Consider the following 9660-nt stretch of genomic DNA (forward strand, 5'->3'; position numbering starts at 1 on the left):
CAGGACCGTGTAATGCTGGGGAGGTCAGTATCCGCGATGGACCGGGCAGTGTCCACCACCTTTTATAATCTCCTTCTTACCCGGGGTTTCGAGTTGCCAAACCTGGCCGTGATGAAACCAGTCAAAGATGCTGCCATGTTCAGGTCCACCACCGATTTTCCGGCACCCTTGGTTCCAGAACCTTTCTGGATTATCCTTTTTGCCGGACAAAAAGAGGTCATAGTCTCGAGGGGAGTTCAATGGTACTGGAACAGTCCATCTAGGCCGCCGGTGGGCCGAGATATCAACCCGCAAAGTTGGCCGTGTAAGGGGGCAATTGGAACGGATCTGCCGGCTCTGGCCGCCGGGGGCAAATTCATCCCACCTATCGGCACAGAAGTCCCGATGAGGTTAAGATCAGCCGCCTCACCCGGCCTGGGTACCTTATTTTCGGGCGGAGTTCCGGGGACATTTCAAGAGCGCACTCGTAATTTTGTCTGGACCACCAGTTGCCGCAGAATCGGTGGTGGACATGTACATTGTGTGTGTTTGCGTATGTATAACCATATAACCATATAACAATTACAGCACTGAAACAGGCCATCTCGGCCCTACAAGTCCGTGCCGAACAACTTTTTTCCCTTAGTCCCACCTGCCTGCACTCATACCATAACCCTCCATTCCCTTCTCATCCATATGCCTATCCAATTTATTTTTAAATGATACCAACGAACCTGCCTCCACCACTTCCACTGGAAGCTCATTCCACACCGCTACTACTCTCTGAGTAAAGATGTTCCCCCTCATGTTACCCCTAAACTTCTGTCCCTTAATTCTGAAGTCATGTCCTCTTGTTTGAATCTTCCATATTCTCAAAGGGACTAGCTTGTCCACATCAACTCTGTCTATCCCTCTCATCATTTTAAAGACCTCTATCAAGTCCCCCTTAACATTTTGCGCTCCAGAGAATAAAGACCTAACTTATTCAACCTTTCTCTGTAACGTAGTTGTTGAAACCCAGGCAACATTCTAGTAAATCCGCTCTGTACTCTCTCTATTTTGTTGACATCCTTCCTATAATTGGGCGACCAAAATTGTACACCATGCTCCAGATTTGGTCTCACCAATGCCTTGTACAATTTTAACATTACATCCCAGCTTCTATACTCAATGCTCTGATTTATAAAGGCTAGCATACCAAAAACTTTCTTTACCACCCTATCTATATGAGATTCCACCTTCAAGGAACTATGCACGGTTATTCCCAGATCCCTCTGTTCAACTGTATTCTTCAATTCCCTACCATTTACCGTGTACGTCCTATTTTGATTTGTCCTGCCATGGTGTAGCACCTCACATTTATCAGCATTAAACTCCATCTGCCATCGTTCAGCCCATTCTTCCAATGGCCTAAATCACTCTGCAGGCTTTGGAAATCCTCTTCATTATCCACAACACCCCCTATCTTGGTATCATCTGCATACTTACTAATCCAATTTACCACACCTTCATCCAGATCATTGATGTACATGACAAACAACAAAGGACCCAACACAGATCCCTGAGGCACCGCATTTGTCACCTGCCTCCAACCCGACAAACAGCTATCCACCATTACCCTCTGGCTTCTCCCATTCAGCCACTGTTGAATCCATCTTGCTACTCCTGCATTTAAACCCAACAGTTGAACCTTCTTAACCAATCTTCCATGAGGAACTTTGTCAAAGTCCTTACTAAAGTCCATATAGACAACATCCACTGCTTTACCCTCGTCAATTTCCCTAGTAACCTCTTCAAAAAATTCAAGTAGATTAGTCAAACATGACCTTCCATGACCTCTTAGGTTCGTATGCCCAACCCAAGGAACCCCCAGATTTGGCTGTTGACAACCGGTACATTGAGTGAAATGCAATTCTCTGTGGGCGTGTATAATTCCATCGCCACATTTACTACCTATTCTTGTAGTGGGTTGAAGGACAGGTAGTCAATACTGGCCGCCAGTTTGGACTGCAACGGCTGTCCCGCTCGCAGCAGCTCTTCCTGTTCCTGCACCCCCAGCACACTGCTGTCGTCTTCAGCCAAAGACCCCTCTTCTTGACCAGCCCAGCCCTGGTCACCAACGCTCCCCTCTGCTGAGAGAGATGCAATGGTCAGTGCTGGATATTGCACTGTTGCGGGTGTGCATGTACTAACTTGGCGGGCTTGCCCCATCTCCTAGAGCAAGTCCTGTTGGAGCATTTGCTCCATCAACCTCTCCATGCAGGACAAACGGTCACCTTTGCCGCTCTCGGGCGGCGTGTCTTCCGTGCCGGACTCATCGGAGTCTACCGGCCAGACCGACTTCTGCTTTGCCTTGCCTCCAACCTGCTGCAGTGGTTCGAGCTGAGCAGCTTGCAGCGTTGGGCTCGGCTCAGCAGAAATTGAGTCAGTGACTGTGGACCGCAGCTGGTGCGGTCCAGATGCCGCCGGTCGCCCCCCACTGCTGGAACCCTCCTGGGCCATCACAGTCAGACAGGGTGCGACCTTTGTTTTTCTGCCCTTGTCCTTATTCTCTATAAAACAGAGCACAACAAGGGTTTCACCAAATACGACCTCAGAATAAGTTTTACTTACCTGGAGGTCCCGTTTTAAACCCTATTGCGGGGGAGCTCGTTCCTCCGCCCGTCGTTGTTGCACTGCGTGAGACGCTATGACGCGCATGCATGCTGGCGGGGTCTTCACGTAGTAACTCACGTGACTCCGATGTAAAACATTATTTAAAACACATTTGGATGGCTAGAGCAAGTTTAGAGGGATATGTACCAAATACAGGCAGGTGGGACTAGTGTAGCAGGGACATGTTGGTCGGTGTGGGTAAGTTGAGTTGAGAAGCCTGTTTCCACGCTGTATCTCTCTTTGAGCAGGTTCTTCGAGTTATAAATTCACCGCAACTATCGAACTATCCATGTGAAACTACTGCCTTACTATTTTAAGCTATTTCCGTGCATCAAACAGAGGGGAAATAATGCAGAGCTCAGGCAAGCGATGAAGTAATCAATTATTCCTACTCCGCAGCACGCCCCGTGTAAGAATTAATTAATAGACGCTCTGTTCCATTATGTGGCCATTTAGAATGCGCAAGGCATTTTTGGCTGCAATCTTTCGTAAGTAATGACTGCACCACATTCTCGACAAAGGGTTTTGTGTAGCAGCATTACTTATATCCTGCCACTTCACCTTCCAAATGCCAAATTAAACTTTACGGCCTTGTCGATTTATGTGCTTTTGATTTGTATCGAGATTTACTTTGGTAGTCTGAAGAAGGGTCACCCGAAACGTCACCCATTCCTTCTCTCGAGTTACTCCAGCTTTTTGTATCTATTTACGATGGATGTTGCCAGGACTTGAGGGCCTGAGCCATAGGAGAGGTTGAGCAGGTTTGGTGTGCAGGAGGGTGAGGGGTGACCTTAGAGAGGTGTACAAGACCGTGAGGGGGATAGATAAAGTGAATGCAGTATGTTACGCAGGGTTTGGGAATCAAGAACCAGAGGACATAGGTTGAAGGTGAAATGGGAAATATTTACTTTCAGACCCGAAACGTCACCTGCCCATTTTCTCCAAGATGCTGTCTGTCCCGCTGAGTTCCTCCAGCCTTTTGTGTCTATCTTTGGTTTTTCATTGATCTTTGACATTGCCCTCCATGGTGAGTAGAGCCTTTTGGTTCCAGAGCCTTTCTGGATTATCCTCCGAGACTTTACTGGCGAACCTACCTGGTCTCCCGGTTGCTCAACATTTAATTCTCCTCCCATTCCCACACTGACCCTTCTGTCCTTGGCCTCCTCCATTGTCAGAGTGAAGCCCAGCGCAAACTGGAGGTAGGGTTTGGACGACCAAATTAAAATTAGCTTCCTTGAAGTTGTTGCTAGGAGATCTGTTTGAAGAAGATTAAATAATTTAGTGGGTTTAGCGTGAGCTTTGGCTGCAGCTCACTGCATTGGTCATAATTAGCAATGTTCCTGAGGCCTGACATTAGGATGGTTGGAGGTGTCCAGTTGTCTGTTTCACAATTGCTTCTAGTCAGAGGGTGGGTATTGTGTGGAATTCTTTGCCACAGAAGGCTGTGGAGGCCGTCAATGGATATTTCAAAGGCAGAGATAGATAGATTTGTGTTTAAGAAAGAAACTGCAGATGCTGGAAAATCGAAGGTAGACAAAAATGCTGGAGGAACTGAGCGTGTGAGGCAGCATTTATGGAGAGAAGGAGTAAGCGACTTTTCGGGTCGAGACCCTTCTTCAGACTGACAGAGATAGATAGATTTTTGATTAGTGCGAGTGTCAGGGGTTATGTGGAGAATGCAGGAGAATTGGGTTATGAGGGAGAGATAGATCAACCATGATTGAATGGCGGAGTAGACGATGGGCCGAATGGCCTAATTCAGCTCCTATCACTTATGAAAAACATTATCTGTGAGAAAAACATTTTTCACACAGAGAACGGTGAATCTCTGGAATTCTCTGCCACAGAAGGTAGTTGAGGCCAGTTCATTGGCTATATTTAAGAAGGAGTTAGATGTGGCCCTTGTGGCTAAAGGTATCAGGGGGTATGGAGAGAAGGCAGGTACAGGATACTGAGTTGGATGATTAGCTATGATCATATTGAATGGTGGTGCAGGCTCGAAGGGTCGAATGGCCTACTCCTGCACCTATCGTTTATGTTTCTATGAACTTATGAACAGCACCTCAAATTTTGCCTGGGCAACTTATACCCCAGTGGTATGAACATTGACTTCTCTAACTTCAAGTACCTCTTGCTTTCCCTCTCTCTCCATCCCTCCCCCTTCCCAGTTCTCTCACTAGTCTCACTGTCTCTGACTACATTTTATCTCTGTGCCCACTCTCGTCATCACTCTGAAGAAGGGTCTCAACATGAAACGTCACCCATTCCTTCTCTCCAGAGATGCTGCCCGTCCCGCTGAGTTACTCCAGCATTTTGTGTCTTATCTTTGATTTAAAATACATTTTGACAGGTCTGGAAATAGGAAAGGTTGAGAGGGATATGGGCCAAATGCAGGCAGGTGCGATTAGAGTCTGTACGTTCTCTCTGTGACTGTGTGTGTTTTCTCTGGGTGCTCCGATTTCCTCCCACATTCCAAAGACGTGCAGGTGTGTAGATTAATTCTGAAAATTGCCCCCAGTGAGTAGGGTAGACCTAGTGTACGGGTTATCGCTGGTCGGCGCGTACTAAAAAAATGAAAACATAGCCATGAGGAACTATAGATACCTGTGTACGTTTAAAAAAAGATGCAAAGTGCTGGAGTAACTCAGTGAGGTGCAAGTGTCCCAGCCTGACGTTTCAAGCACAAAATGTTTACGACGAGACTGTTCTAATTTTATAAAAACAAAATGTTCTCCCAGAATACTGCCTGGATTAGAGGGCTTCAGCTGCAGGGAGAGGGTCGGATAGAATGGATTGTTTTCTGTGCCACGTCAGAAGATGAGTGGAGACTTGGCAGATGTATATAAAATGATGAGTGGTCCAGATAGGGCAGACTGTCAGAATCTTTCTCCCCCAGGCTGCAAATGTCCAAGACAACACCTATCCAATCCTCCAGAGATGCTGCCTGACCTGCTGAGAGTATAGTTCAGTTTATTATTGTCACGTGTACCGAGGTACAGTGTAAAACTTTTTTGTTGTGTGCTAACCAGTTAGTGGAAGGACAATACAGGATTACAATCAACCCATCCACAGTGTACAGATATAGGATTAAGGGAATATCGATTCGTGCAAGGTAAAGTCAGATTTAAGATAGAGTCTGAGGGATAGTTTAAGAATAAGGAGTAATTCATTTAGAATGGTGATGAGGAACATTTTTTCACACAGAGAGTTGAGAGTCTGTGACATTCTCTGCCTCAGATGGTGGTGGAAGCTGTTTCTCTGGATGCTTTCAAGGGAGAGCTGGACAGAGCTCTTAAAGATAGGGGAGTCAAGGGATATAGGGAGAAGGCAGGAACAGGGTATTAATTGTTGATGATCGGCATGATCACGGTGAAAGTGTCCGTCACCTGGACACTATCGATCAATTCAAATCACAACTCAAAACACACATGTTTAGATTAGCATACCCGACATAACTTCCACCATGTTCACCCTGATTTTAATGAGTTAAAATATTTTGTGTTTTTTTTGTGTTTTTTGTTTTTTGTTTTTAATCAACTTGACTTTAATATTGATAAATGTATTGTGATTTTATGTCCTGTAAGGTGTCCTTGGGTGTCCAGAAAGGCGCCAGCAAATAAAATGCATTATTATTATTATTATTATAGATCGCTGGCTCGAGGGGCCGAATGGCCTACTCCTGCACCTATTGTCTATTGTCTTCAATGAATAATAATGAATGAATGAAAATGTTATTAGCCAAGTAGGTCCACGTACAATGAATTTACATTGGAGCTTTGCTCGCAGGTAACAACAAGATATTCAGTAGACAATTAAAAATAAAATATTATAATTCAAACATGCGAAAATAAAGTACCGGAGTAAAAAGAGGCTACGGTCGTTTGGCTGTTGAATAGAGTTACTGCTCATGGGAAGAAGCTGTTGTTATGTCTGACTGTGGCAGGTTTGATATTCCGGAGTCGCCTCCCAGCGGGAAGTGATTCAAAGAGTTTGTGGCCGGAGGTGAGAGCAGCAGAAAACATCTGCCGATGCAGTAGATGGAAGTTGGGGACTGCTCTCTGGTTGGTGATAGGATGGTTAGAACATAGGACAGTACAGCACAGGAACGGGCCCTTCGGCCCACAATGTTGGTGCCGAACATGACGCCAGGTTAAACTCTCGTCTGCCTGTACATGATCCATATTTCTTTCTCCCGTCTACTTCCACATGCTCACCTAAAAGCTTCTTAAACACCGCTGTCATATCTGCCTCCATCACCTCCCCAGGTCAGGCATACCAGGCCCCCACCACTGCCCCGCGCATCCTCATTAAACTTTCCCCCTCTCTCCTTATAGCGATACCCTCTAGTCTTGGACATTTCCAGCCTGGCGTAAAAAGAGTCTACCCTAACTGTGCCTCTCATAATTTTATATACTTCTAACTGGTCTCCTCTCAACCTCCGACATTGCAGAGAAAACAATGCAGGTCTATCCAACCTCGCCCTGTAGCTGAAGCCCTCGTATCCAGGCGGCTTTCTGGTAAAACATTTTGTTTACAAAAAGTTAGAACCTTTTCCTCATAAAACGTTTTGTACTGCGCACGTCCGTCTAACGCGTTCTAATGAGGGGTGGATGCAAGGAACTGCAGATGCTCGTTTACATAAAAAGGCAAAGTGCTGGAGTAACTCCGTAGTTGCTGGGGGGCGTGGTCTAGAGAAAGGCAGGTTTGTGATCCTGTGTGGAGGTCAGGTAAGTGGAGGAGCTTTGATTGAGCTTGTGGATCCTGAGGAAGGATAAAGTGAAGCAGAGATCTATGGAGTGAGCTGACTTATTCCAGCACTTTGTGGCGCAGCGGTAGAGTTGCTGCCTTACAGCGCCAGAGACCCGTGTTCGAACCTGACCACGGGTGCTGCCTGTACGGAGTTTACGTTCATCCTGTGACCACGTGGGTTTTCCCCGGGTGCTCCGGCTTCCTCTCACACTCCAAAAACTTGCACGTTTGTAGGTTACTTGGCTTTTGCAAGTCGTAAATTGTCCCTGGTGTGTAGGATAGTGTGTGGGGATCGCTGGTCGGTGTGGACTCGGTGGGCTGAAGAGCCTGTTTCCGCACTGTATCTGTAAAGTCACTCAAATAAGACTTGGCTGCTTTTTAAGCAGTCAAGTCAAGTCAAGTCAAGTCAAGTTTATTTGTCACATACACATACGAGATGTGCAGTGAAATTAAAGTGGCAATGCTCGCGGATTTTGTGCAAAAGACAAACAACCAAACAACCAAACAAACTATAAACACAATCATAACACACATATTCTTTTACATAATAAATAATGGAAGGAAAAACGTTCAGTAGAGTTAGTCCCTGGTGAGATATGCGTTTACAGTCCGAATGGCCTCTGGGAAGAAACTCCTTCTAAACCTCTCCGATCTCACCGCATGGCAACGGAGGCGCTTGCCTGACCGTAGCAGCTGGAACAGTCCATTGCAGGGGTGGAAGGGGTCTCCCATGATTTTATTTGCTCTGGAGTTGCACCTCCTGTTGTATAGCTCCTGCAGGGGGGCAAGTGAAGTTCCCATAGTGCGTTCGTGTTATGCAGAAGCAATCCATTACAAGTGAAGCTTTGCATGTTGCAAGTGCATCACACCAATATTTAGTTTAGTTTACGTTAGAGAAACAGTCCCTTCGGCCCACTGAGTCTGTGCCGACCAGCGATCACCCCATTCATTAGTTCTATGCTACACACTAAGGACAATTTACTGAAGCTAAATAACCAATAACCCTGCACATCTTTAGGATGTGAGAGGAAATGGGATATGACAATAAAACATTCATCACTCTTGAAACGGGAGGAAGCCCACGTGTTCACAGGGCAAATGTGCAAACTCCGCATAGACAGCTCCTGAGGTCAGGATCGAACCCTGGTCTTTGGATCTGTGAGGCAGCAACTAATCTCATGATTTTATACACGTCTATAAGATCACCACATCCTATATAGAGGATGGGAGCAGCCTGGCTTGAGGATAGAACTGAAACGTTGGATTAGAAATATCTAAATTCCCATCGTTACTGTTTTGTTTTCCAGACGAATGAATCGTTACCATCCACCCACTCGATGGACAAGACCTCTTCCCGACTCTCGTCATTTATCCGCACCATTTTATGCTTGTCTTGCTGCCTCAACAATCCCAAGGATCACAACGGCACCATCTCGGGGACTTCCTGCAGCTCCACAACGTCACTTCCTGAGTACAAGCGGAACGAGGAAAATTGCATCATCCGCGTCAGCCTCGAGAACGGCAATGGGAATGTGTACAAAAGCATTGTGGTAGGTGCATGGCATTCTTCCACGGCTCAGATACTACTTGATAGCAGAGACACAGCATGGAAACAGGCCCTTCGGCCCACTGATTCCGCGCCGACCAATGATTGGATAGGATGCACTGGTTCCTGCATGCTAGGGACAATTTACTGAAGCCAATTAACCTACAATCCAGTATATCCCGTTTTCAAGGGAAATTGGAAATCTTGTTCGGAATAAGAGGGAGATCTACAATAATTATAGGCAGCATGAAGTAAATGAGGTGCTTGAGGAGTATAAGGAATGTAAAAAGAATCTTAAGAAAGAAATTAGAAAAGCTAAAAGAAGATATGAGGTTGCTTTGGCAAGTAAGGTGAAAGTAAATCCAAAGGGTTTCTACAGCTATATTAATAGCAAAAGGATAACGAGGGATAAAATTGGTCCATTGGAGAGACAGAGTGGACAGCTATCTGCAGAGCCAAAAGAGATGGGGGAGATATTGAACAACTTCTTTTCTTTGGTATTCACCAAGGAGAAGGATATTGAATTATGTGAGGTAAGGGAAACTAGTAGAGTAGCTATGGATACTATGAGTTTCAAAGTAAAAGAAGTAGTGACACTTTCGAAATATATAAAAGTGGATAAGTCTCCAGGTCCTGACAGGATATTCCCTAGGACATTGAGGGAAGTTAGTGTAGAAATAGCCGGGGCTATGACAGAAATATTTCAAATGTAATTAGAAACGGGAATAGTC

At 45.7% G+C, this 9660-nt stretch overlaps 1 long non-coding RNA gene across 1 annotated transcript; it reads right to left on the reverse strand.

The window, feature by feature from the left end:
• Positions 1 to 4387: 4387 nt before the first annotated feature.
• LOC116969276 lies at positions 4388 to 8713 on the reverse strand. The gene is made up of 3 exons (XR_004410708.1): positions 8676 to 8713; positions 6687 to 6688; positions 4388 to 4399 (listed from the first exon to the last, which is right to left on the reverse strand). It is a non-coding gene; the product is annotated as an uncharacterized LOC116969276 (long non-coding RNA).
• Positions 8714 to 9660: the final 947 nt, after the last annotated feature.

Source organism: Amblyraja radiata, unplaced genomic scaffold (assembly GCF_010909765.2).
Source record: "Amblyraja radiata isolate CabotCenter1 unplaced genomic scaffold, sAmbRad1.1.pri S141, whole genome shotgun sequence".
NCBI lineage: Eukaryota > Metazoa > Chordata > Chondrichthyes > Rajiformes > Rajidae > Amblyraja > Amblyraja radiata.